The sequence below is a fragment of the Eretmochelys imbricata genome, chromosome 2 (assembly GCF_965152235.1).
Source record: "Eretmochelys imbricata isolate rEreImb1 chromosome 2, rEreImb1.hap1, whole genome shotgun sequence".
In the NCBI taxonomy this organism is placed as follows: Eukaryota; Metazoa; Chordata; order Testudines; family Cheloniidae; genus Eretmochelys; species Eretmochelys imbricata.
Genome location: NC_135573.1, coordinates 268,977,395 through 269,001,791, shown reverse-complemented (window position 1 = coordinate 269,001,791; position 24,397 = coordinate 268,977,395). Strand labels below are relative to the sequence as shown.

Here is a 24,397-nt window from a genome sequence, read left to right as displayed (position 1 = left end):
TTTGTGTGTGTGGGGGGTGGAGGGTGAGAAAACCTGGATTTGTGCAGGAAATGGCCCAACTTGATGATCACTTTAGATAAGCTATTACCAGCAGGACAGTGGGGTGGGAGGAGGTATTGTTTCATGAGCTCTGTGTGTATATAAAGTCTGCTGCAGTTTCCATGGTATGCATCCGATGAAGTGAGCTGTAGCTCACGAAAGCTCATGCTCAAATAAATTGGTTAGTCTCTAAGGTGCCACAAGTACTCCTTTTCTTTTTGCGAATACAGACTAACACGGCTGTTACTCTGAAACCTGTCACAAAACTGGGTGACCGGGCAACAAAATGGCAGATGAAAGTCAATGCTGATAAATGCAAAGTAATGCACATTGGAAAACATAATCCCAACTCTAACTATAAACGATGGGGTCTAAATTAGCAAAAAAGAGATCTTGGAGTCATTGTGGATAGTTCTCTGAACACATCCACTCAATGTGCAGCGGAATGTTGAGAATCGTTAGGAATGGAATAGATAATAAGACAGAAAATATCATGTTGCCTCTATATAAATCCATGGTACGCCCACACCTTGAATACTGTGTGCAGTATCTCAAAAAAGATATATTGGAATTGTAAAGATTCAGAAAAGGGCAACAAAAATGATTAGGGGTATGAAGCAGCTTCTGTATAAAATGAGATTAATAAGACTGGGACTTTTCACCTTGGAAAAGAGACAACTAAGGGGGGATATGATAGAGGTCTATAAAATCATGACCAGTGTGGAGAAAGTAAATAAGGAAGTGTTATTTACTCCTTCTCATAACACAAGAACTAGGGGGGTCACCAAATGAAATTAATAGGCAGCAAGTTTAAAATAAACAAAAGGAAGTATTTCTTCACACAACACACAGTCAACCTGTGGAACTCCTTGCCAGAGGATGTTGTGAGGGCCAAGACTATAACAGGGTTCAAAAAAGAAGTAGATAAATTCATGGAAGATAGGTCCCTCAATGGCGCTTAGTCAGCGATATCCCTAGCTAACCCCTGTTTGCCAGCAGCTGGGAATGGGTGACAGGGGATGGATCACTCGATGGTTACCTGTTCTGTTCATTCCCTCTGGGGCACCTGGCCTTGGCCACTGTCAGAGGACAGGAGACTGGGCTAGATGGATTTTTGGTCTGACCCCATATGGCCATTCTTACATTCTTATTCCATAACCACTTTGTTTTCTTTAGAGCCTTTGGTGAGAGACCCTGGCAAAGGCTTTCTGAAAAGCCCAGTTCGCTATATCAACTGAACCATCCTTATCCACACACTTTTTGAAATCCTCAAAGAAGACTAGACCATTGGTGAGGTACGAGTTCCCTTTCCAAAAGCTGTGTTCACCCGAATTTGTGGGGAGGGTGGAGGGTGAGAAAACCTGGATTTGTGCAGGAAATGGCCTAACCTGATGATTACTTTAGATAAGCTATTACCAGCAGGACAGTGGGGTGGGAGGAGGTATTGTTTCATATTCTCTGTGTATATATAAAGTCTGCTGCAGTTTCCACGGTATGTATCTGATGAAGTGAGCTGTAGCTCACGAAAGCTCATGCTCAAATAAATTGGTTAGTCTCTAAGGTGCCACAAGTCCTCCTTTTCTTTTTGCGAATACAGACTAACACGGCTGCTACTCTGAAACCTTTGCCCATAGAGCCTGTTTAGCTGGGTTTCTACCACTCTCCCGGTTACTGAAGTTCGGCTCACCGGCCTGCAATTGCCAGAGTCGCCTCTAGAGCCCATTTTAAAAATTGAGGCTACATGAGCCACCTGCCAGTCAGCTGTAACAGAGGCTTCCTTCCGTGGTAGCTTGCACACCACAGCTCCCTAGTTCTGCAATTACATATTTGAGCTCCCTCAGAACTCACGGTGGAACGCCCGCTGGTCCTGGTGACGTCTTCTGTCTCATTGAACAATTGGTTGTCAAACTTCTTATACCAGGTTAGTTCTTCAGACTTGTCACCCAAGAAAAACCGCTCTGATGTGGAACTGTCCCTCCCGTCTGAACTCCATTAACAGAGAACACGGTGTTGTAAGGGAAGCCGGCGAGCCGTGGACTGCGCGCCAGGGGGAACCATGAACGTGCTAAGGACTGTTCACAAACCAGGCAGCTCCCCCCGCGGACCAAGCCAAGGCAGTGCCCAGCGCGTTACGAGCAGCGCCCGCCAAGCAGTTTTTCTGTCTTTCACCGCACGCCAGGGGAGAGCGCGAACGCAGTCCCCCACTACCACAAATTATGCAGTCGAGTTTCCCGCATTTGGGGAAATCGCAGGGGTCAGCACACCCGCAGTGCAATGGATGAGCCTCGCTCTGGGAAAACCACCTTCGTGATCATGGTGTCTCCCCTGCCAGGTAAGTATGACTCGGGCAGCCCCGGCCGCCGCCCGCCCTCGCTCGCCCCGCACTCTCAACCCACGGTGGGGCCCGCCGCGACACGCCCGCCGGCCCCGCCCGCGCCGGCCCCCACTGCCGCGACCTGCCCCGCGTGTCCCCGGGCCCCACCCTTCTCCCCGCCGAGCCCCGGCTGCCGAATTCGGGCCCCGCTCGGCAGCCGGCTCCCGCTCCCACAGTGCTCTGCTCGCACATAGATCTGCATACGGCCTCACGCGGCTCCGCCCCCTCTCGGGCCCCGCCCCCGCCTGCCCGGGCCGGGCCCGGCGCTCTCCCCTGGCCCGCCCCGCCTCCCCCGCGCTCCGAGCCCCGCGGCCGCCCCTCCCCCGCCAGGCGCCCTGGCCCAAGGGCCGCCCGGTCCGGCCGGGCCCGCTCCCCGCGGCGGGGGGGCCGAGCCGCCCCCGGCCTCAGTAAGGCGCCAGAGCCCGGCGGCCCTTGAGCCGTAGCCGCCCGGCCCGGGGTCCAGGCTCCCGGAGAGACCCGGGCACAGCCGGGATCGGGGCCCCGCCTCTGCCGGGGGGGGGACACACACGCTTCCCCCCCAGACGATGGTGCGAAGGAACCAGGTGAGACAAGTGTGTTTGACAGGCCGTTCTCCCCTCAGAGGAGGAAAAGCCCAAGAAGGAGGAATGGGCAAAAAGCTGCAAGCAGGGAAAGAGGCAGAGCAGCCAGGCTGCACCCCTCAGGGCAAAAGAAAACAGTCGCCCAAACCCGCGCAGATAAACTAGCGAGCAGATCAGATCCAACTGCCCAGGGAAGAACAAGAAAGCAACCAGACCTTCGACTAGCTCAGAACTTAGCGGGTTATAAACCCAAGTACAGAAAATACAAACGTGCCAAGGACTATTCACAAGCTAAGCAGCCCCCGCTGGGGCCCAACCAAGCACCGCACAGGGCGTTAGAAACACCGGGCACCGAAGTTTTTCTGTCTTTCACCGCACGCCAGGGAGAGCGCGAACGCAGTCCCCCACTACCACAAATTATGCAGTCAAGTTTCCCGCATTTGGGGAAATCGCAGGGGTCAGCACACCCGCAGTGCAATGGATGAGCCTCGCCCTGGGAAAACCATGTTCTAAGGCAGAATCTGTTCTCAAAGCAATTCTTTGTAACAACAACTACTCACACACAGAGAGAGACTCAAAGCAATACTCTGTAACAATGGAAACAGCACCCAGAGACTCCCCGCCCTTGTGTTGTATTCCTCTCGCTTTGTTAACAATTGTGATTAAAATAGAGACAGAGGATGTATGTGGATGGATGCTTGGTGTGGATAATAACTGAATGATCAGGGAGGTGCCAGCGTCCATCGGCTGAAGAAGGCGTCAAGTGGAAATAACCAGAGGACCTCTGGAGCGCAGACTGGAATCCACCCAACAGCCTCAAGGATGGGAGAACCAAAGACCAAGATAACGTCTGCCAGCACGGAGCCGTCAGGAATTTGCCGTCTGCTGATTGATTCAGCAACAGTATGATGAAGCAATTCCCATAGACTGGCCTAGGAAGAAATTCCTATAAAAATGGACTCTAGAAAGTGAGAACTTTGGGGTCTGATTCTGCAAACCAACTTCCAGGAGCATCAGATGAGCATCTGACAAGGCCCTGCTCCCTCCTCATGTCCAGGCCACCTGGCCAGTGGCTTGGCATGAGCAACTCTAAGGCTGGTAACTATAACCCCTATGCAGAACTGGTATGAATGAATGAATGAATGAATGAATATATATATATAGTTAAGTAAGGAATAAGCAGCAATACAACAGTTTGAGGGTTTTTTTATATATTTCTTTTTATTATTATATTTACAATAAATGTGGCATTTTGCCTTGTCCCTTTAATAAGACGTCTTGTCGGGCTCAACGGGTATCAATGGCTCCATGTCTAGTTGGCAACCGGTGTCAAGTGGAGTGCCCCAGGGGTCGGTCCTGGGGCCGGTTTTGTTCAGTATCTTCATAAATGATCTGGAGGATGGTGTGGATTGCACCCTCAGCAAGTTTGCAGATGACACTAAACTGGGAGGAGTGGTAGATACGCTGGAGGGCAGGGATAGGATACAGAGGGACCCAGACAAATTAGAGGATTGGGCCAAAAGAAATCTGATGAGGTTCAACAAGGGCAAGTGCAGAGTCCTGCACTTAGGACGGAAGAACCCAATGCACCGCTACAGACTAGGGACCGAATGGCTCGGCAGCAGTTCTGCAGAAAAGGACCTGGGGTTACAGTGGACGAAAAGCTGGATATGAGTCAAGAGTGTGCCCTTGTTGCCAAGAAGGCCAATGGCATTTTGGGATGTATAGGTAGGGGCATTGCCAGCCGATTGAGGGACGTGATCATTCCCCTCTATTCCTCATTGGTGAGGCCTCATCTGGAGTACTGTGTCCAGTTTTGGGCCCCACACTACAAGAAGGATGTGGAAAAATTGGAAAGAGTCCAGCGGAGGGCAACAAAAATGATTAGGGGTCTGGAACACATGACTTATGAGGAGAGGCTGAGGGAACTGGGATTGTTTAGTCTTCACAAGAGAAGAATGAGGGGGGATTTGATAGCTGCTTTCAACTACCTGAAAGGGGGTTCCAAAGTGGATGGATCTAGACTATTCTCAGTGGTAGCGGATGACAGGACAAGGGCTAATGGTCTCAAGTTGCAGTGGGGGAGGTTTAGGTTGGATATTAGGAAAAACTTTTTCACTAGGGAGGGTGGTGAAACACTGGAATGTGTTACCTAGAGAGGTGGTGGAATCTCCTTCCTTAGATATTTTTAAGGTCAGGCTTGACAAAGCCCTGGCTGGGATGATTTAGTTGGGGATTGGTCCTGCTTTGAGCAGGGGATTGGACTAGATGACCTCCTGAGGTCCCTTCTGTTAGGATATAGATATTCAGGCCTGTCTGCAAAGGCCTGTACTTTAAGAATTTAGGGGTATTCTTATCACTTGGCTAGTTCTAGAGGTATAAAAGAAAGAATCAAAATCACTGACTGCCGGACTTCTCTGTGACAGTCTGGGGCCCTGTTCTTAGGCTAAGGCCTTTGGCTAAGCAGCAGAGGCAGCCATAAGCTAGAAAACGAACAGTCACACCCTCACATTCTAAACTAGTCACATTGAAATAAGGTGCTATTGGGCTGTCAGGCACTATCAGGACAGGATTGTATTCCTATCACCTCCAGAGAAAGGGAAGTGCCTAGAAAATGTAAAATGAAACTTAGTTTGGTAGCATCCTGTCTGGCAAGAACTCACTTATCCATAGCTGGGATGTGAAATCCTCACTTCTGTATTGTTTTGTCATTATAGTTCCCACTTTGCTATTGTTTGTCTGTATAATCTCTGTCTGGTTCTGTGATTGTTTCTGTCTGCTGTATAATTAATTTTGCTAGGTGTAAACTAATTAAGGTGGTGGGATATAATTGGTTAGCTAATCATGTTACAATATGTTAGGATTGGTTAGTTAAATTTCAGTAGAATGATTGGTTAAGGTATAGCTAAGAATATTACTATATAAATTAGGGCCAAACAGGAAGTAAGTTGGGATTCGAAAATAAGGAAAAAGGAACTTGTATTTAAGCTTGCTGGAAGTTCACCCCAATAAACATCGAATTGTTTGCACCTTCGGACTTCGGGTATTGTTGCTCTCTGTTCATGCGAGAAGGACCAGGGAAGTGGGAGAGTGAAGGAATAAGCTCTCTAACACCTTCTAACCCTGATATTCTATGATCCTGCTAGTTTTTATTTTATTGGTATAACACAGGCCACATGGCCAGTGGCTTGGAATGAGCAACTCTAAGGCTGGTAACTATGATAACAACCTTGCAGAACCTGTGTGTGTGTATATGAATGAATGTGTGAATAAATATGAGATTGGATGGAATGTTATAGCTATAACTAACTGCTTACTAGGATTCTTTCTGTATTCACAATAAATGAGGCATTTTGCCTTTTCCCCTTTAATAAGATCTTCCCAGTTTTTATTTTATTGGTATAACAACACCAGTGACCCCCCTCCCCCAAGGTGGGTGCGATCCACCAGTGACCCCCCCAAGGTGGGTGCGACCCACCAGTGACCCCCGAAAAGGATGGTGCGATACAGCAATGATCCCCCAGACGATAGTGCAAAGAAACCCAGTGAGACAAGTGTGTTTGACAGTCTGTTCTCCCGTCAGAGGAAGAAAAGCCCAAGAAGGAGAAATAGGCAAAAAGCTAGAAGCAGGAAAAGAGGCAGAGCAGCCAGGCTGCACCCCTCAGGGCAAAAGAAAACAGTAGATCAAACCCCGCAGAGATAGACTAAAGAGCAGATCAGATAGAACAGCCCAGAAAAGAACAAGAAAGCAACCAGACCGCCCACTAACACCGAACTTAGCGGGTTATAAACCCAAGTACAAAAAATGCAAACACGGCAAATGTTATTCAGAACCTAAAAAGCCCGCATGCTCCCCCCCCGGACCAAGCCAAGGCAGCGCCCAGCGCGTTACGAGCAGCGGCCGCTGAGCAGGTTTGTCTGTCTTTCACCGCGCGCCAGGGGAGAGCGCGAACGCAGTCCCCCACTACCACAAATTATGCAGTCGAGTTTCCCGCATTTGGGGAAATCGCAGGGGTCAGCACACCCGCAGTGCAATGGATGAGCCTCGCCCTGGGAAAACCACCTTCGTGATCATGGTGTCTCCCCTGCCAGGTAAGTATGAATAACGCAGCCCCGGCCGCCGCCCGCCCTCGCTCGCCCCGCACTCTCAACCCACGGTGGGGCCCGCCGCGACACGCCCGCCGGCCCCACCCGCGCCGGCCCCCGCTGCCGCGACCTGCCCCGCGTGTCCCCGGGCCCCACCCTTCTCCCCGCCGAGCCCCGGCTGCCGAATTCGGGCCCCGCTCGGCAGCCGGCTCCCGCTCCCACAGTGCTCTGCTCGCACACAGATCTGCATACGGGCTCACGCGGCTCCGCCCCCTCTCGGGCCCCGCCCCCGCCTGCCCGGGCCGGGCGCTCTCCCCAGGCCCGCCCCGCCTCCCCCGCGCTCCGAGCCCCGCGGCCGCCCCTCCCCCGCCAGGCGCCCTGGCCCAAGGGCCGCCCGGTCCGGCCGGGCCCGCTCCCCGCGGCGGGGGGGCCGAGCCGCCCCCGGCCTCCGTAACGCGCCAGAGCCCGGCGGCCCTAGAGCCGTAGCCGCCCGGCCCGGGGTCCAGGCTCCCGGAGAGACCCGGGCACAGCCGGGATCGGGGCCCCGCCTCTGCCGGGGGGGGGGGGACGGGGGACGGACACGCTTCCCCCCCAGACGATGGTGCGAAGGAACCAGGTGAGACAAGTGTGTTTGACAGGCCGTTCTCCCCTCAGAGGAGGAAAAGCCCAAGAAGGAGGAATGGGCAAAAAGCTGCAAGCAGGGAAAGAGGCAGAGCAGCCAGGCTGCACCCCTCAGGGCAAAAGAAAACAGTCGCCCAAACCCGCACAGAGAAACTAGCGAGCAGATCAGATCCAACTGCCCAGGGAAGAACAAGAAAGCAACCAGACCTTCGACTAGCTCAGAACTTAGCGGGTTATAAACCCAAGTACAGAAAATACAAACGTGCCAAGGACTATTCACAAGCTAAGCAGCCCCCGCTGGGGCCCAACCAAGCACCGCACAGGGCGTTAGAAACACCGGGCACCGAAGTTTTTCTGTCTTTCACCGCACGCCAGGGAGAGCGCGAACGCAGTCCCCCACTACCACAAATTATGCAGTCGAGTTTCCCGCATTTGGGGAAATCGCAGGGGTCAGCACACCCGCAGTGCAATGGATGAGCCTCGCCCTGGGAAAACCATGTTCTAAGGCAGAATCTGTTCTCAAAGCAATTCTTTGTAACAACAACTACTCACACACAGAGAGAGACTCAAAGCAATACTCTGTAACAACGGAAACAGCACCCAGAGACTCCCCGTCCTTGTGTTGTATTCCTCTCGCTTTGTTAACAATTGTGATTAAAATAGAGACAGAGGATGTATGTGGATGGATGCTTGGTGTGGATAATAACTGAATGATCAGGGAGGTGCCAGCGTCCATCGGCTGAAGAAGGCGTCAAGTGGAAATAACCAGAGGACCTCTGGAGCGCAGACTGGAATCCACCCAACAGCCTCAAGGATGGGAGAACCAAAGACCAAGATAACATCTGCCAGCACGGAGCCGTCAGGAATTTGCCATCTGCTGATTGATTCAGCAACAGCATGATGAAGCAATTCCCATAGACTGGCATAGGAAGAAATTCCTATAAAAATAGACTCTAAAAAGTGAGAACTTTGGGGTCTGATTCTGCAAACCAACTTCCAGGAGCATCAGATGAGCATCTGACAAGGCCCTGCTCCCTCCTCATGTCCAGGCCACCTGGCCAGTGGCTTGGCATGAGCAACTCTAAGGCTGGTAACTATAACCCCTATGCAGAACTGGTATGAATGAATGAATGAATGAATATATATATATATAGTTAAGTAAGGAATAAGCAGCAATACAACAGTTTGAGGGTTTTTTTATATATTTCTTTTTATTATTATATTTACAATAAATGTGGCATTTTGCCTTGTCCCTTTAATAAGACGTCTTGTTGGGCTCAACGGGTATCAATGGCTCCATGTCTAGTTGGCAGCCGGTATCAAGTGGAGTGCCCCAGGGGTCGGTCCTGGGGCCGGTTTTGTTCAGCATCTTCATAAATGATCTGGAGGATGGTGTGGATTGCACCCTCAGCAAGTTTGCAGATGACACTAAACTGGGAGGAGTGGTAGATACGCTGGAGGGCAGGGATAGGATACAGAGGGACCCAGACAAATTAGAGGATTGGGCCAAAAGAAATCTGATGAGGTTCAACAAGGACAAGTGCAGAGTCCTGCACTTAGGATGGAAGAACCCAATGCACTGCTACAGACTAGGGACCGAATGGCTCGGCAGCAGTTCTGCAGAAAAGGACCTGGGGTTACAGTGGACGAGAAGCTGGATATGAGTCAAGAGTGTGCCCTTGTTGCCAAGAAGGCCAATGGCATTTTGGGATGTATAGGTAGGGGCATTGCCAGCCGATTGAGGGACGTGATCATTCCCCTCTATTCCTCATTGGTGAGGCCTCATCTGGAGTACTGTGTCCAGTTTTGGGCCCCACACTACAAGAAGGATGTGGAAAAATTGGAAAGAGTCCAGCGGAGGGCAACAAAAATGATTAGGGGACTGTAACACATGGCTTATGAGGAGAGGCTGAGGGAACTGGGATTGTTTAGTCTTCACAAGAGAAGAATGAGGGGGGATTTGATAGCTGTTTTCAACTACCTGAAAGGGGGTTCCAAAGTGGATGGATCTAGACTATTCTCAGTGGTAGCGGATGACAGGACAAGGGCTAATGGTCTCAAGTTGCAGTGGGGGAGGTTTAGGTTGGATATTAGGAAAAACGTTTTCACTAGGAGGGTGGTGAAACACTGGAATGTGTTACCTAGAGAGGTGGTGGAATCTCCTTCCTTAGATATTTTTAAGGTCAGGCTTGACAAAGCCCTGGCTGGGATGATTTAGTTGGGGATTGGTCCTGCTTTGAGCAGGGGATTGGACGAGATGACCTCCTGAGGTCCCTTCTGTTAGGATATAGATATTCAGGCCTGTCTGCAAAGGCCTGTACTTTAAGAATTTAGGGGTATTCTTATCACTTGGCTAGTTCTAGAGGTATAAAAAAAAGAATCAAAATCACTGTCTGCTGGTGTAAGGGCCTTCTCTTACTGTGACAGTCGGAGGCCCTGTTCTTAGGCTAAGGCCTTTGGCTAAGCAGCAGAGGCAGCCATAAGCTTGGAAGCGACCGGTCACCTCCTCACATTCCAAACTAGTCACATTGAAATAAGGTGCTATTGGGCTGTCAGGCACTATCAGGACAGGATTGTATCCTATCACCTCCAGAGAAAGGGAAGTGCCTAGAAAATGTAAAAGGAAACTTAGTTTGATAGCATCCTGTCTGGCAAGAACTCACTTATCAATAGCTGGGATGGGAAATCCTCACTTCTGTGTTGTTTTGTCATTATAGTTCCCACTTTGCTATTGTTTGTCTGTATAATCTCTGTCTGGTCCTGTGATTGTTTCTGTCTGCTGTATAATTAATTTTGCTGGGTGTAATCTAATTAAGGTGGTGGGATATAATTGGTTAGCTAATCATGTTACAATATGTTAGGATTGGTTAGTTAAATTTCAGTAGAATGATTGGTTAAGGTATAGCTAAGAATATTACTATATAAATTAGGGCCAAACAGGAAGTAAGTTGGGATTCGAAAATAAGGAAAAAGGAACTTGTATTTAAGCTTGCTGGAAGTTCACCCCAATAAACATCTAAAGCCCCTACTCTACTTGCGCTATATTGATGACATCTTCATCATCTGGACCCATGGAAAAGAAGCCCTTGAGGAATTCCACCATGATTTCAACAATTTCCATCCCACCACCAACCTCAGCCTGGTCCAGTCCACACAAGAGATCCACTTCCTGGACACTACAGTGCTAATAAACCATGGTCACATAAACACCACCCTATACCGGAAACCTACTGACCGCTATTCCTACCTGCATGCCTCCAGCTTTCACCCTGACCACACCACACGATCCATCGTCTACAGCCAAGCTCTGCGATACAACCGCATTTGCTCCAACCCCTCAGACAGAGACAAACACCTACAAGATCTCTGTCAAGCTTTCTTACAACTACAATACCCACCTGCGGAAGTAAAGAAACAGATTGATAGAGCCAGAAGAGTTCCCAGAAGTTACCTACTACAGGACAGGCCTAACAAAGAAAATAACAGAACGCCACTAGCCGTCACCTTCAGCCCCCAACTAAAACCCCTCCAACGCATTATTAAGGATCTACAACCTATCCTAAAGGATGACTCAACACTCTCACAAATCTTGGGAGACAGGCCAGTCCTTGCCTACAGACAGCCCCGCAACCTGAAGCAAATACTCACCAACAACCACATACCACACAACAGAACCACTAACCCAGGAACTTATCCTTGCAACAAAGCCCGTTGCCAATTGTGCCCACATATCTATTCAGGGGACACCATCACAGGGCCTAATAACATCAGCCACACTATCAGAGGCTCGTTCACCTGCACATCCACCAATGTGATTTATGCCATCATGTGCCAGCAATGCCCCTCTGCCATGTACATTGGTCAAACTGGACAGTCTCTACGTAAAAGAATAAATGGACACAAATCAGATGTCAAGAATTATAACATTCATAAACCAGTCGGAGAACACTTCAATCTCTCTGGTCACGCAATCACAGACATGAAGGTCGCTATCTTAAAACAAAAAAACTTCAAATCCAGACTCCAGCGAGAAACTGCTGAATTGGAATTCATTTGCAAATTGGATACTATTAATTTAGGCTTAAATAGAGACTGGGAGTGGCTAAGTCATTATGCAAGGTAGCCTATTTCCTCTTATTTTTTCCTAATCTCCCCCCCCCCCCCAGATGTTCTGGTTTAACTTGGATTTAAACTTGGAGAGTGGTCAGTTTGGATGAGCTATTACCAGCAGGAGAGTGAGTTTGTGTGTGTATGGGGGTGGTTTTTGGAGGGGGGTGAGGGAGTGAGAGAACCTGGATTTGTGCAGGAAATGGCCTAACTTCATTATCATGCACATTGTGTAAAGAGTTGTCACTTTGGATGGGCTATCACCAGCAGGAGAGTGAATTTGTGTGGGGGGGTGGAGGGTGAGAAAACCTGGATTTGTGCTGGAAATGGCCTAACCTGACGATTACTTTAGATAAGCTATTACCAGCAGGACAGTGGGGTGGGAGGAGGTATTGTTTCATATTCTCTGTGTATATATAAAGTCTGCTGCAGTTTCCACGGTATGCATCTGATGAAGTGAGCTGTGGCTCACGAAAGCTCATGCTCAAATAAATTGGTTAGTCTCTAAGGTGCCACAAGTACTCCTTTTCTTTTTGCAAATACAGACTAACACGGCTGTTACTCTGAAACCTGTCACAATAAATGTGGCATTTTGCCTTTTCCCCTTTAATAAGATCTTCCCAGTTTTTATTTTATTGGTATAACAACACCAGTGACCCCCCTCCCCCAAGGTGGGTGCGATCCACCAGTGACCCCCCCCAAGGTGGGTGCGATCCACCAGTGACCCCTCCCCCCCCCGAAAAGGATGGTGCGATACACAAGTGACCTCATAGAGGTGGGTGCGATACACCAATGATCCCCCAGACGATAGTGCAAAGAAACCCAGTGAGACAAGTGTGTTTGACAGTCTGTTCTCCCGTCAGAGGAAGAAAAGCCCAAGAAGGAGGAATAGGCAAAAAGCTGGAAACAGGAAAAGAGGCAGAGCAGCCAGGCTGCACCCCTCAGGGCAAAACAAAACAGTAGCTCAAACCCCACACATATAGACTGAAGAGCAGATCAGATAGAACAGCCCAGAAAAGAACAAGAAAGCAACTAGATCCCCAACTAACACCGAACTTAGCGAGTTATAAACCCAAGTACAGAAAATGCAAACACGGCAAAGGCTATTCAGAAGCTAAAAGGCCCGCACGCTCCCCCCCCCAAGTCAAGACAGCGGCCGCTGAGCAGGTTTGTCTGTCTTTCACCGCACGCCAGGGGAGAGCGCGAACGCAGTCCCCCACTACCACAAATTATGCAGTCGAGTTTCCCGCATTTGGGGAAATCGCAGGGGTCAGCACACCCGCAGTGCAATGGATGAGCCTCGCTCTGGGAAAACCACCTTCGTGATCATGGTGTCTCCCCTGCCAGGTAAGTATGACTCGGGCAGCCCCGGCCGCCGCCCGCCCTCGCTCGCCCCGCACTCTCAACCCACGGTGGGGCCCGCCGCGACACGCCCGCCGGCCCCGCCCGCGCCGGCCCCCACTGCCGCGACCTGCCCCGCGTGTCCCCGGGCCCCACCCTTCTCCCCGCCGAGCCCCGGCTGCCGAATTCGGGCCCCGCTCGGCAGCCGGCTCCCGCTCCCACAGTGCTCTGCTCGCACATAGATCTGCATACGGCCTCACGCGGCTCCGCCCCCTCTCGGGCCCCGCCCCCGCCTGCCCGGGCCGGGCCCGGCGCTCTCCCCTGGCCCGCCCCGCCTCCCCCGCGCTCCGAGCCCCGCGGCCGCCCCTCCCCCGCCAGGCGCCCTGGCCCAAGGGCCGCCCGGTCCGGCCGGGCCTGCTCCCCGCGGCGGGGGGGCCGAGCCGCCCCCGGCCTCAGTAACGTGCCAGAGCCCGGCGGCCCTTGAGCCGTAGCCGCCCGGCCCGGGGTCCAGGCTCCCGGAGAGACCCGGGCACAGCCGGGATCGGGGCCCCGCCTCTGCCGGGGGGAGGTGGGGGGGAAGACGCCGCGTTTCGCCCCCCCCCCCCGCAGAGGTGGGTGTGAGACCCCGGTGACCCCCCAGTGACCCCCCCGAGGATGGTGCGATACGCGAGTGACCCCCCGAGGTGGGGGGTAGGGGCACGTCACATTTGTCACCCAAGAAGGACCGCTCCCATGTGGGACTCTCCTTCCCCCCCCCGTCCTCTGCAGTGACCGGCGCTGCAAAGAATTCGTGGGGCTTCTCTGCAATGGCCTCGTCTTCCTAGACTCCTCCTTCGGCAGCTAGTGGCCCCACTGCCCCTTGGGCAGGCTGCCTGCTTCTGATGTACTTAAAAACATTCTTCTGGTTCGCTTTTGCGTCGTTAGCACGTTGCTTCTCAGATTCTTTCTTGGCCTAACTTGTTAGACTTTGACACTTAACCGGCCAGAGTTCGTGCACCTTCCTATTATCCTCACTAGGATTATGATTTCCAATTTTTGAAGGATGACTTTTTGCCTCTAACAGCCTCCATTACTCTGCCGTTTACCTAGGGTGGCGTTCTTCTGGTCCTCCTATTGTCCTTTCTGATTTAGGGCATACATTACATCCGAGCCTCTCATTACGGTGCTTTTAAACGGTCTGCACGCTGCTTGCAGGCACTTAACACTTGTTAGATGGGGTTAATTTCCATCTAACAATCTGTACTGATGCCGATAGGTTGACTTTAGGTCTTTAACTTTGATTGCTAGCTGGGAAGATGGTAATTCGGACAGAAACCCGTTCAACAAACCTCTTCATTTCCTTGTTATTTCCTGACTTCTTTATTCATTTCCTTTTCCTTATTTCCCAGCACATTGACTAGACACCAGATTTGGATGCTAGCAGGGGGACCTGATGAGCCCCTTCTTTTCTGATTTCTTTCGGCAGCGTTGAACTTGCCAGGGCACAGTCAGATTCTCGATGCTCATGCTGCCTAGTGCTCAGCTTTAGTTCTGTTTCTTAGCTCTTTTGGGCAATCGATCTTTGGTCTGAGAGGTAGGATCCCTGCCTTAGGAGAGATGGCTAATTAATGAGACCATAAACCTTGGAAATCAAATGAAACTTGAAGTCCATAGGAGACCCCGAAAGGCCCTTGGGGAGTGGAGTGCAGGTTGAGGAAAAGTTCCCTGCACAGCTTACCTCTCAGTTCTCGTTTTCCTGTACTGAGCGCAAAAGTCGAGCATCAGCTCAGGGTAGGGAGGGTATACCGTATGTGTGCAGAGGTTAGACAGGAAGCAGCAAGGAACTGGATTGGTATTGTGTGAAACTGTAAGTATCTTATGTTTGATCTCTCCCCCCTTCGAGACTGAACTGAGCGGGGTCACGCTGACCAGTGACCTGGGGAAGTTCGGGGCCCCCTCTCCGGGACAGCGCATCCGCTATCAGGTTGGCCCTTCCCTTCACGTGGACCACGTCCATGTCCTAATCCTGCAGGAGCAGGCTCCACCTCAGGAGTTTGGCGTTGGCTCCTTTCATCTGGTGCAGCCAGGTCAGGGGAGAGTGGTCGGTGTAGACAGTGAAGTGTCACCCGAAGAGATAGGGCTCTAGTTTCTTGAGGGCCCACACCATGGCCAGGCACTCCTTCTTGATGGCCACGTAGTGTTGCTCCCGGGGTAGCAACTTCTTCCTCACGTACACGATGGGGTGTCTCTCCCCCTTTTCATCCTCCTGCATTAACACTGCCCCCAGTCCCGTGTCGGAGGCGTCGGTGAACACCACAAAGGGCTTGTCAAAGTCTGGGTTTGCCAGAACTGGGCCACTGACCAGAGCCTCCTTCAGCGCCCGGAAAGCCTCCTGGCACTGCTCAGTCCAGACCACCTTGTCTGGCTTCCCCTTCTTGCATAGATCAGTGATGGGGGTGGTGATGGCGCTAAAGTGGGGCACAAATCTTCGATAGTATCCTGCCAACCCAATAAAGGCTTAGACCTGCTTTTTGGTGTGGTGAGCGGGCCAGTCTCTGATCACCTCCACCTTGGCTGGTTCCGGCTTTAGGTGGCCGCTCCCCACACGATGGCCCAGGTAAGATAAGGTAAGATACTTCAGCCATCCCCACCTTGCACTTCTCTGCTTTTACAGTCAGCCCAGCCCCCTGGAGTCGGTCCAGCAGTTGTCTAACCTGGGACACGTGGTCCTCCCAGGTCTGGCTAAAGACACAGATGTCATCAATATACGCCACGGCAAAACTCTCCATCCCCCTCAGTAGCTGATCCACCAGGCACTGGAAGGTGGCCGGCGCTTCCTTGAGGCCGAAAGGCAGGGTCAGGAACTTGTAGAGCCCCAGAGGGGTGATAAAGGCCGATTTCAGCCAGGCATCTGCATCCAGCGGCACTTGCCAGTAGCCCTTTGTAAGGTCCATGGTGGTAAGGTACCGAGCTCCTCCCAGCTTGTCTAGGAGCTCGTCCGGCCTGGGCATGGGGTAGGCATCCGATACAGTGATGGCATTGAGCTTACGATAGTCCACACAGAACCGGACTGACCCGTCCTTTTTGGGGACCAGCACCACAGGCGAAGCCCAAGGGGCAGCAGATGGCTGGATCACCCCCAAAGCCAGCATGTCCCGGACCTCTCTTTCCAGGTCCTGAGCAGTTTTCCCTGTGACCCTGTCTGCACCCGGTGGACAGTCAGATTAGTGTGTCCAGGCTGGGTGGAAAACAGCTGTCGGTACGGATGCAGCACCCCCCTGACCTCAGCTTGCTGGGCAGGGGTTAGCTGATCCGAGAGAGGAATTGTTTCCTGGGAGGAACCAGCTCTGGTCCCAGGGAATAGATCTACTAAAGGGTCATCTCCCTGCTCCTCCCACTGTCCACACACGGCCAACACCACATTCTCCCTGGCATAATATGCCTTCATCATATTCACATGGTACACCCGGCGGTGGTGCGCCCGGTTCGACAGCTCCACCAGATAGTTTACCTCACTGAGCTGCTTGACAACCTTGAAACGGCCCTGCCAGGCGGCCTGTAGTTTGTTCTTTCTCACGGGGATGAGAACCATCACCGGATCCCCGGTGGCGTAGGCACGGGCCCGCGCCGTGCAGTCATATGAGACTTTCTGCTTCTTCTGGGCTCTGGCCAGATTCTCCCTGGCCAGGCCCATGAGTTCAGCCAGTCTCTCTCGGAAGATCAGGACATACTCCCCCACTGACTCTCCATCGGGAGTGGCCTTCCCCTCCCACTCGTCTCTCATCAGGTCCAGGGGGCCCCTCACCCTCCTTCCATATAACAGTTCGAAAGGCGAAAATCCGGTAGACTCCTGGGGCACCTCCCTGTACGCGAACAGCAGGTGAGGTAAGTACTTGTCCCAATCCTGCGGGTGCTGGTTCATAAAGATTTTCAGCATCATCTTTAGTGTCCCATTGAACCTCTCCACCAGCCCATTGGACTGGGGGTGATAAGCTGAGGCCCATACGTGCCGGACCCCACATTTCTCCCACAAGCACCAGAGCAGGGCCGACATGAAGTTGGACCCTTGGTCTGTCAAGACTTCCTTGGGGAACCCCACTCGGCTGAAAATAGTCAGGAGCGCATCCACCACGGTGTCTGCTTCAATGCAAGCTAAGGGCACTGCCTCGGGGTAGCGAGTGGCAAAATCTACCACCACCAGAATGTATTTCTTCCCCGACCGGGTCGTCTTGCTCAGAGGTCCCACGATGTCCATGGCCACCTTCTGGAAAGGCTCCTCTATGATGGGCAAAGGCCCTTTCCCCTTGTCCTGGGCCTTCCCCAGCCTCTGACAGGGGTCACAGGATCGGCAATACTGCCGGACCGTGGTAAAGACCCTGGGCCAGTAAAAGTTCTGTAGCAACCTCTGCCGGGTGCGCCGGATTCCCTGGTGCCCTGTGAGGGGGATGTCATGGGCCAGGTGCAGGAGCTTGCGGCGATACTTCTGGGGGACCACCAGCTGCCTCCTGATCCCACAGGACTCCACTTCCCCTGGGGGAGCCCATTCTCGGTACAGGAACCCCTTCACCCACAGGAACCTCTCCTGGCAACCTGTCCTCATGGTCCGTACCACACTGAGGTCGGGCAGGTCCCTGAGCTTCCTCAAGGAGGGATCTTTTTGCAACTCGGCCTGGAATGCAGTGGCTGGGGAAGGGTCTGAGGGTCTCATTGGCTGGGTCTGAGGCCACAGCCTCTCTGAGCCGTGCCCCTCGGCGCTCCCTCCCCACCAGGGTAGGGTCCTATGTCCATTCAATATATATTTTAATAGAAACATAGAATATCAGGGTTGGAAGGGACCTCAGAAGGTCATCTAGTACAACCCCCTGCTCAAAGCAGGACCAATCCCCAATTTTTGCCCCAAATCCCTAAATGGCCCCCTCAAGGATTGAACTCACAACCCTGGGTTTAGCAGGCCAATGCTCACACCACTGAGCTATCCCCTGCGGCTCCGGTGTGGTACCCTCCCCAAGGTCAGGGCGCAGTGCCCCTCACCGGCTCTGGCTATGGGTCACAACCAGGGTGGTCTGGGGGTTGCTTGGCCAGTCCTCTAGGTCTCCCCCCATCAAAACCTCAGTGGGCAAATGGTGGTGCACCCCCACGTCCTTGGGGCCCTCCTTGGCCCCCCATTTCAGGTGTACCCTTGCCACAGGCACCTTGAACGGGGTCCTGCCCACCCCTGTCAGAGTCAGGTAGGTGTTGGGCACCACCCAATCTGGGGCCACCACCTCGGGCCGGGCCAGCGTCACCTCCGCGCCCGTATCCCAGTATCCATTGATCTTCCTCCCATCCACCTCCAGGGGAACAAGGCACTCTCTCCGGAGGGACAGCCCCGCGCCCACCCTGTAAACCGAGCACCCTGAGTCCAGAGCCTCCAGCCCTCTGGCGGAGCTGGCCGGGGGTACTCTTTCCTCCCGAGCAGGTGGTAAACTGGTAGCCCCCCTTGCTTGGGTCGTCTGCCCCTCGTCCAGCTAGGTCCCTACCCAGTTAACCCTGGGTAGGTTGGGTCTGCTCAGTCTGTCCCTGAGCCTGGGGCACTGGGTCCGTACGTGGCCTCTCTGGCCACAGTGATAGCAGCTCAGGTCACGTTGGTCCCCTCGAGCGGGTCGGAGGGGCCCGACGCCAGGCGTTCCCCTTGGGAGGGGGTTCTCCCTATTTCCCCGCTGGGAGGCCCCCTGGTGACTCTCTCTCTCCATCGGGGGGGGCCTGTTCTTTTGGGACTCCTCCCAGCTACCCCCTGACCGACTGTTCACAAACTCATCGGCCAGCTGCCCTGCGTGCTGGGGGTTCGCCAGCTTTTTGTCCCCCAACCACAGCCTCAGGTCGGAAGGGCACTGTTCATACAGTTGCTCCAGTACGATTAGGTCAAGCAGGTCCTCTTTAGCTTGGGCCCCAGCTGTCCACTTGCGGGCATATCCCTGCATCCGGTTGACCAGTTGTAGGTATGTGACCTCAGGCGTTTTACGCTGACTCCGGAACCTTCTCCGGTACATCTCGGGGGTCAGCCCAAACTCACGGAGCAGGGCCTGTTTGAATAGTTTATAGTCCCCTGCCTCCGCCCCTGTCATTTGGCTGTACACCTCCACGGCTTTGGGGTCCAGTAAGGGGGTGAGAAACTGGAGCCTGTCTGCAGGGTCAACCCTATGCATCTTGCAGGCATTCTCAAAGGCCGTCAGGAAGCTATCTATGTCCTCCCCCTCCTTCCGCTTGGCCAGGAAGCACTTATCAAGCACTTATCAAAGTTCCTTGCAGTCTTGGGTCCCCCCACATTCACCACAGCCGGGGCCCCACTGCTCCTTATTCTGGCCAGCTCCAGTTCATGCTGTCTTTGTTTCTCCTTCTCCTGAGGTTCCCTCTCCTTCTCCTGACGTTCCCTCTCCTTCTCCTCCTCCTCCTGCTCATGTTGACATTGTTTCTCCTCATGCTTAAATTGTTTTTCATGATCCTCCAGCTCCCTCATTTTCATCTCCCTCTCCCATTCCAGCTGCATCCGCTCCAGGGATGGGGAGCTCTGCCGGGAGGATCCCCTGCTGGCTGCCGGGGTCAGGGTGCCCTCGGTATTCGCTGGGCTTCCCCCAACCCCTTCCCCAGGCCTAGGTAGGAAGGGTCTCGGGATGTCCTTGGCAGCAGTCTGACCCCTCCCAGCCCAGTCAGGCCCCAGGGCCCACGCTGTGTCCCCCGGGCGGCTTCCCTCAGGGACAGGGATCGGGTCATCCAAGCGATTGCTTTCCTCCAACTGGGCAATCAGCTGTTCCTTGGTGGACCTCCCGATGCGCAGCCCCCTCTGCCTGCACAGCTCCACCGGGTCGCTCTTAAGGCCTTTAGCGTACATCTCCCTGCTGGCCACTCGCAGGCCTGGGCAGCTTTCCACGGTTTCCAGGGAAAACCCCTTGTCTGCCAGTCCTTCCTGAGGTCACCACCTCTTTGCCAGGGTCGAGCTGCAGACTCCTCCATCCCTGGGACCACTCGCTGCAATCCCGCGGGGGATCCTTTTACTGCAAAATCCTTCTCTCTGGTCACACACTCCTAGGGGTTAACCGCCCCCTCAAACTGTCTCTCTCTGAATCTTCAGCACGCCTGGTCCCCGTCAATCCCCCTTCGTTTTACTGTTCCCCAGTCACTTAATGCAGGAAGCGCTGTTCACAGGGTGCAGTACATCCCACCGCTACCACCAGTTGTCACGGAGTGTGGGGGAGTCCAGGCCCTGCACCCCTCTTCCTGGGATTCACTGAGACTCTCAGCCAGCCAGTAAAACAGAAGGTTTATTGGACAACAGGAACACAGTCCAAAACAGAGCTTGTGGGTACCCCCGGGACCCGTCAGCCAAGTCCTTCTGGGGGAGCAGGGAGCTTAGACCCCAGCACTGGGGTTCCCTGCGTTCCTCCACCCAGCCCCAAAATGAAACTACCCCCCCCCCCAGCAGGCTCCCTCCTGCACCCTCTGTTCACATTCCCGGGCAGAGGTGTCACCTCCCCCTGGCTCAGGTGACAGGCTCTCAGGTCTCCAAGTGAAACTCCCCTGCCACATTCCCAGGTCAACCCCCGCCCCAAGCATGGTGCAATACACAAGTTCCCTCTCAGAGGTAGGTGCGATGCACCAATGATACCCCAGACAATGGTGTGAAAGATCCAGGTGAGATAAGTGCGTTTGACAGGCCGTTCTCCCGTCAGAAGAAGAAGAGCCCAAGAAGGAGGAAATGGCAATAAGCTGCAAGCAGGGAAAGAGGCAGAGCAGCCAGGCTGCACCCCTCAGGGCAAAAGAAAACAGTAGCCCAACCCCCGAAAAAGAGACTAGAGAGCAGGTCAGAGCTAACAGCCCAGGAAAGAATAAAAAATCAACCAGACCCCCGACTAATCCAGGAGACTATAAACCAACGTACAGAAAGTGCAAAGATGCCAAAGGTTACTCGCAAAATAAACAGCTCCCCCCGCGGCCCAAGCCAAGGCAGCGCCCAGCGCGTTACGAGCAGCGGCCGCTGAGCAGGTTTCTCTGTCTTTCACCGCGCGCCAGGGGAGAGCGCGAACGCAGTCCCCCACTACCACAAATTATGCAGTCGAGTTTCCCGCATTTGGGGAAATCGCAGGGGTCAGCACACCCGCAGTGCAATGGATGAGCCTCGCCCTGGGAAAACCACCTTCGTGATCATGGTGTCTCCCCTGCCAGGTAAGTATGAATAACGCAGCCCCGGCCGCCGCCCGCCCTCGCTCGCCCCGCACTCTCAACCCACGGTGGGGCCCGCCGCGACACGCCCGCCGGCCCCGCCCGCGCCGGCCCCCGCTGCCGCGACCTGCCCCGGGGTGTCCCCGGGCCCCACCCTTCTCCCCGCCGAGCCCCGGCTGCCGAATTGGGGCCCCGCTCGGCAACCGGCTCCCGCTCCCACAGTGCTCTGCTCGCACACAGATCTGCATACGGGCTCACGCGGCTCCGCCCCCTCTCGGGCTCCTCCCCCTGCCTGCCCGATGCTAAGGCTGGTAACTATGATAACAACCTTGCAGAACCTGTCTGTGTGTGTGTGAATAAATATGAGATTGGATGGAACGTTATAGCTATAACTAGCTGCTTACTAGCATTCTTTCTGTATTCACAATAAATGTGGCATTTTGCCTTTTCCCCTTTAATAAGATCCTGCTGGTTTTTATTTTATTGGTATAACAACACCAGTGACCCCCACCCCTCTGAGGTGGGTGTGATCCACCAGTGAGCCCCCCAAGAGGCTGGTGCGATACACGAGTGACCCCCTGTCATGGGGTGTGGGGGAGTCCAGGCCCTGCATCCCTCTTCCTGGGATTCACTGAGGCTCTCAGCCAGCCAGTAAAACAGAAGGACAACAGGAACACAGTCCAAAACAGAGCTTGTGGGTACAACTAGGACCCCTCAGTCAAGTCCTTCAGGGGAAGCAGGGAGCTTAGACCCCAGCCCTGGGGTTCCCTGCGTTCCTCCACCCAGCACCAAACTGAAACTAAACCCACCCAGCAGGCCCCCTCCTGCACCCTCTGTTCACATTCCCGGGCAGAGGTGTTACCTCCCCCTCCACCTCCTGGCTCAGGTGACAGGCTCTCAGGTCTCCCATCCCCAGGGAAACTCCCCTGCCACATTCACAGGTCAACACTCCCCCGTCACTGCTGCGTCACATCGTCACATCTCTCCCCCCTTCGAGACTGAACTGAGCAGGGTCACGCTGACCAGTGACCTGGGGAAGTTCGGGGCCCCCTCTCCGGGACAGCGCATCCGCTATCAGGTTGGCACTTCCCTTCACGTGGACCACGTCCATGTCCTAATCCTGCAGGAGCAGGCTCCACCTCAGGAGTTTGGCGTTGGCTCCTTTCATCTGGTGCAGCCAGGTCAGGGGAGAGTGGTCGGTGTAGACAGTGAAGTGTCACCCGAAGAGATAGGGCTCTAGTTTCTTGAGGGCCCACACCATGACCAGGCACTCCTTCTCGATGGCCACGTAGTGTTGCTCCCGGGGTAGCAACTTCTTGCTCAGGTACACGATGGGGTGTCTCTCCCCCTTTTCATCCTCCTGCATTAACACTGACCCCAGTCCCATGTCTGAGGCGTCGGTGAACACCACAAAGGGCTTGTCAAAGTCTGGGTTTGCCAGAACTGGGCCACTGACCAGAGCCTCCTTCAGCGCCCGGAAAGCCTCCTGGCACTGCTCGGTCCAGACCACCTTGTCTGGCTTCCCCTTCTTGCATAGCTCAGTGATGGGGGTGGCGATGGCGCTAAAGTGGGGCACAAATCTTCGATAGTATCCTGCCATCCCAATAAAGGCTTGGACCTGCTTTTTGGTGTGGTGAGCGGGCCAGTCTCTGATCACCTCCACCTTGGCTGGTTCCGGCTTTAGGTGGCCGCTCCCCACCCGATGGCCCAGGTAAGATAAGGTAAGATACTTCAGCCATCCCCACCTTGCACTTCTCTGCTTTTAGAGTCAGCCCAGCCCCCTGGAGTCGGTCCAGCACTTGTCTAACCTGGGACACGTGGTCCTCCCAGGTCTGGCTAAAGACACAGATGTCATCAATATACGCCACGGCAAAACTCTCCATCCCCCTCAGTAGCTGATCCACCAGGCGCTGGAAGGTGGCCGGTGCTTCCTTGAGGCTGAAAGGCAGGGTCAGGAACTCGTAGAGCCCCAGAGGGGTGATAAAGGCCGATTTCAGCCAGGCATCTGCATCCAGCGGCACTTGCCAGTAGCCCTTTGTAAGGTCCATGGTGGTAAGGTACCGGGCTCCTCCGAGCTTGTCTAGGAGCTCGCCCGGCCTGGGCATGGGGTAGGCATCAGATACAGTGATGGCAATGAGCTTCCGATAGTCCACACAGAACCGGACCGACCCGTCCTTTTTGGGGACCAGCACCACCGGCGAGGCCCAAGGGCTGGCAGATGACTGGATCACCCCCAAAGCCAGCATGTCCCGGACCTCTCTTTCCAGGTCCTGAGCAGTTTTCCCTGTGACCCTGTCTGCACCCGGTGGACAGTCAGATTAGTGTGTCCAGGCTGGGTGGAAAACAGCTGTCGGTACGAATGCAGCACCCCCCTGACCTCAGCTTGCTGGGCAGGGGTTAGCTGATCCGAGAGAGGAATTGTTTCCTGGGAGGAACCAGCTCTGGTCTCAGGGAATAGATCTACTAAAGGGTCATCTCCCTGCTCCTCCCACTGTCCACACACGGCCAACACCACATTCCCCCTGGCATAATATGGCTTCATCATATTCACATGGCACACCCGGCGGTGGTGCGCCCGGTCCGACAGCTCCACCACATAAAGTTTACCTCGCTGAGCTGCTTGACAACCTTGAAAGGGCCCTCCCAGGCGGCCTGTAGTTTGTTCTTTCTCACGGGGATGAGAACCATCACCGGATCCCCGGTAGCGTAGGCACGGGCCCGCGCCGTGCGGTCATATGAGACTTTCTGCTTCTTCTGGGCTCTGGCCAGATTCTCCCTGGCCAGGCTCATGAGTTCAGCCAGTCTCTCTCGGAAGATCAGGACATACTCCACCACTGACTCTCCATCGGGAGTGGCCTTCCCCTCCCACTCGTCTCTCATCAGGTCCAGGGGGCCCCTCACCCTCCTTCCATATAACAGTTCGAAAGGCGAAAATCCGGTAGACTCCTGGGGCACCTCCCTGTACGCGAACAGCAGGTGAGGTAAGTACTTGTCCCAATCCTGCGGGTGCTGGTTCATAAAGATTTTCAGCATCATCTTTAGCGTCCCATTGAACCTCTCCACCAGCCCATTGGACTGGGGGTGATAAGCTGAG

At 54.0% G+C, this 24,397-nt stretch overlaps 1 protein-coding gene and 6 non-coding genes across 7 annotated transcripts in view; all 7 read right to left on the bottom strand.

Annotated features, from left to right (window-relative positions):
• Positions 1-24,397, bottom strand: part of LOC144260047 (uncharacterized) — a 317,403-nt gene that overhangs the window by 28,143 nt on the left and 264,863 nt on the right. The window lies entirely within an intron of this gene.
• LOC144261670 (U1 spliceosomal RNA) lies at positions 2,216-2,379 on the bottom strand. Its single transcript, XR_013345376.1, has one exon. It is a non-coding gene; the product is annotated as a U1 spliceosomal RNA (small nuclear RNA).
• On the bottom strand, positions 3,353-3,513 carry LOC144261674 (U1 spliceosomal RNA). Its single transcript, XR_013345379.1, has one exon. It is a non-coding gene; the product is annotated as a U1 spliceosomal RNA (small nuclear RNA).
• LOC144261667 (U1 spliceosomal RNA) lies at positions 6,910-7,073 on the bottom strand. Its single transcript, XR_013345373.1, has one exon. It is a non-coding gene; the product is annotated as a U1 spliceosomal RNA (small nuclear RNA).
• On the bottom strand, positions 8,052-8,212 carry LOC144261673 (U1 spliceosomal RNA). Its single transcript, XR_013345378.1, has one exon. It is a non-coding gene; the product is annotated as a U1 spliceosomal RNA (small nuclear RNA).
• LOC144261669 (U1 spliceosomal RNA) lies at positions 12,979-13,142 on the bottom strand. Its single transcript, XR_013345375.1, has one exon. It is a non-coding gene; the product is annotated as a U1 spliceosomal RNA (small nuclear RNA).
• Positions 21,151-21,314, bottom strand: LOC144261666 (U1 spliceosomal RNA). The gene has a single exon (XR_013345372.1). It is a non-coding gene; the product is annotated as a U1 spliceosomal RNA (small nuclear RNA).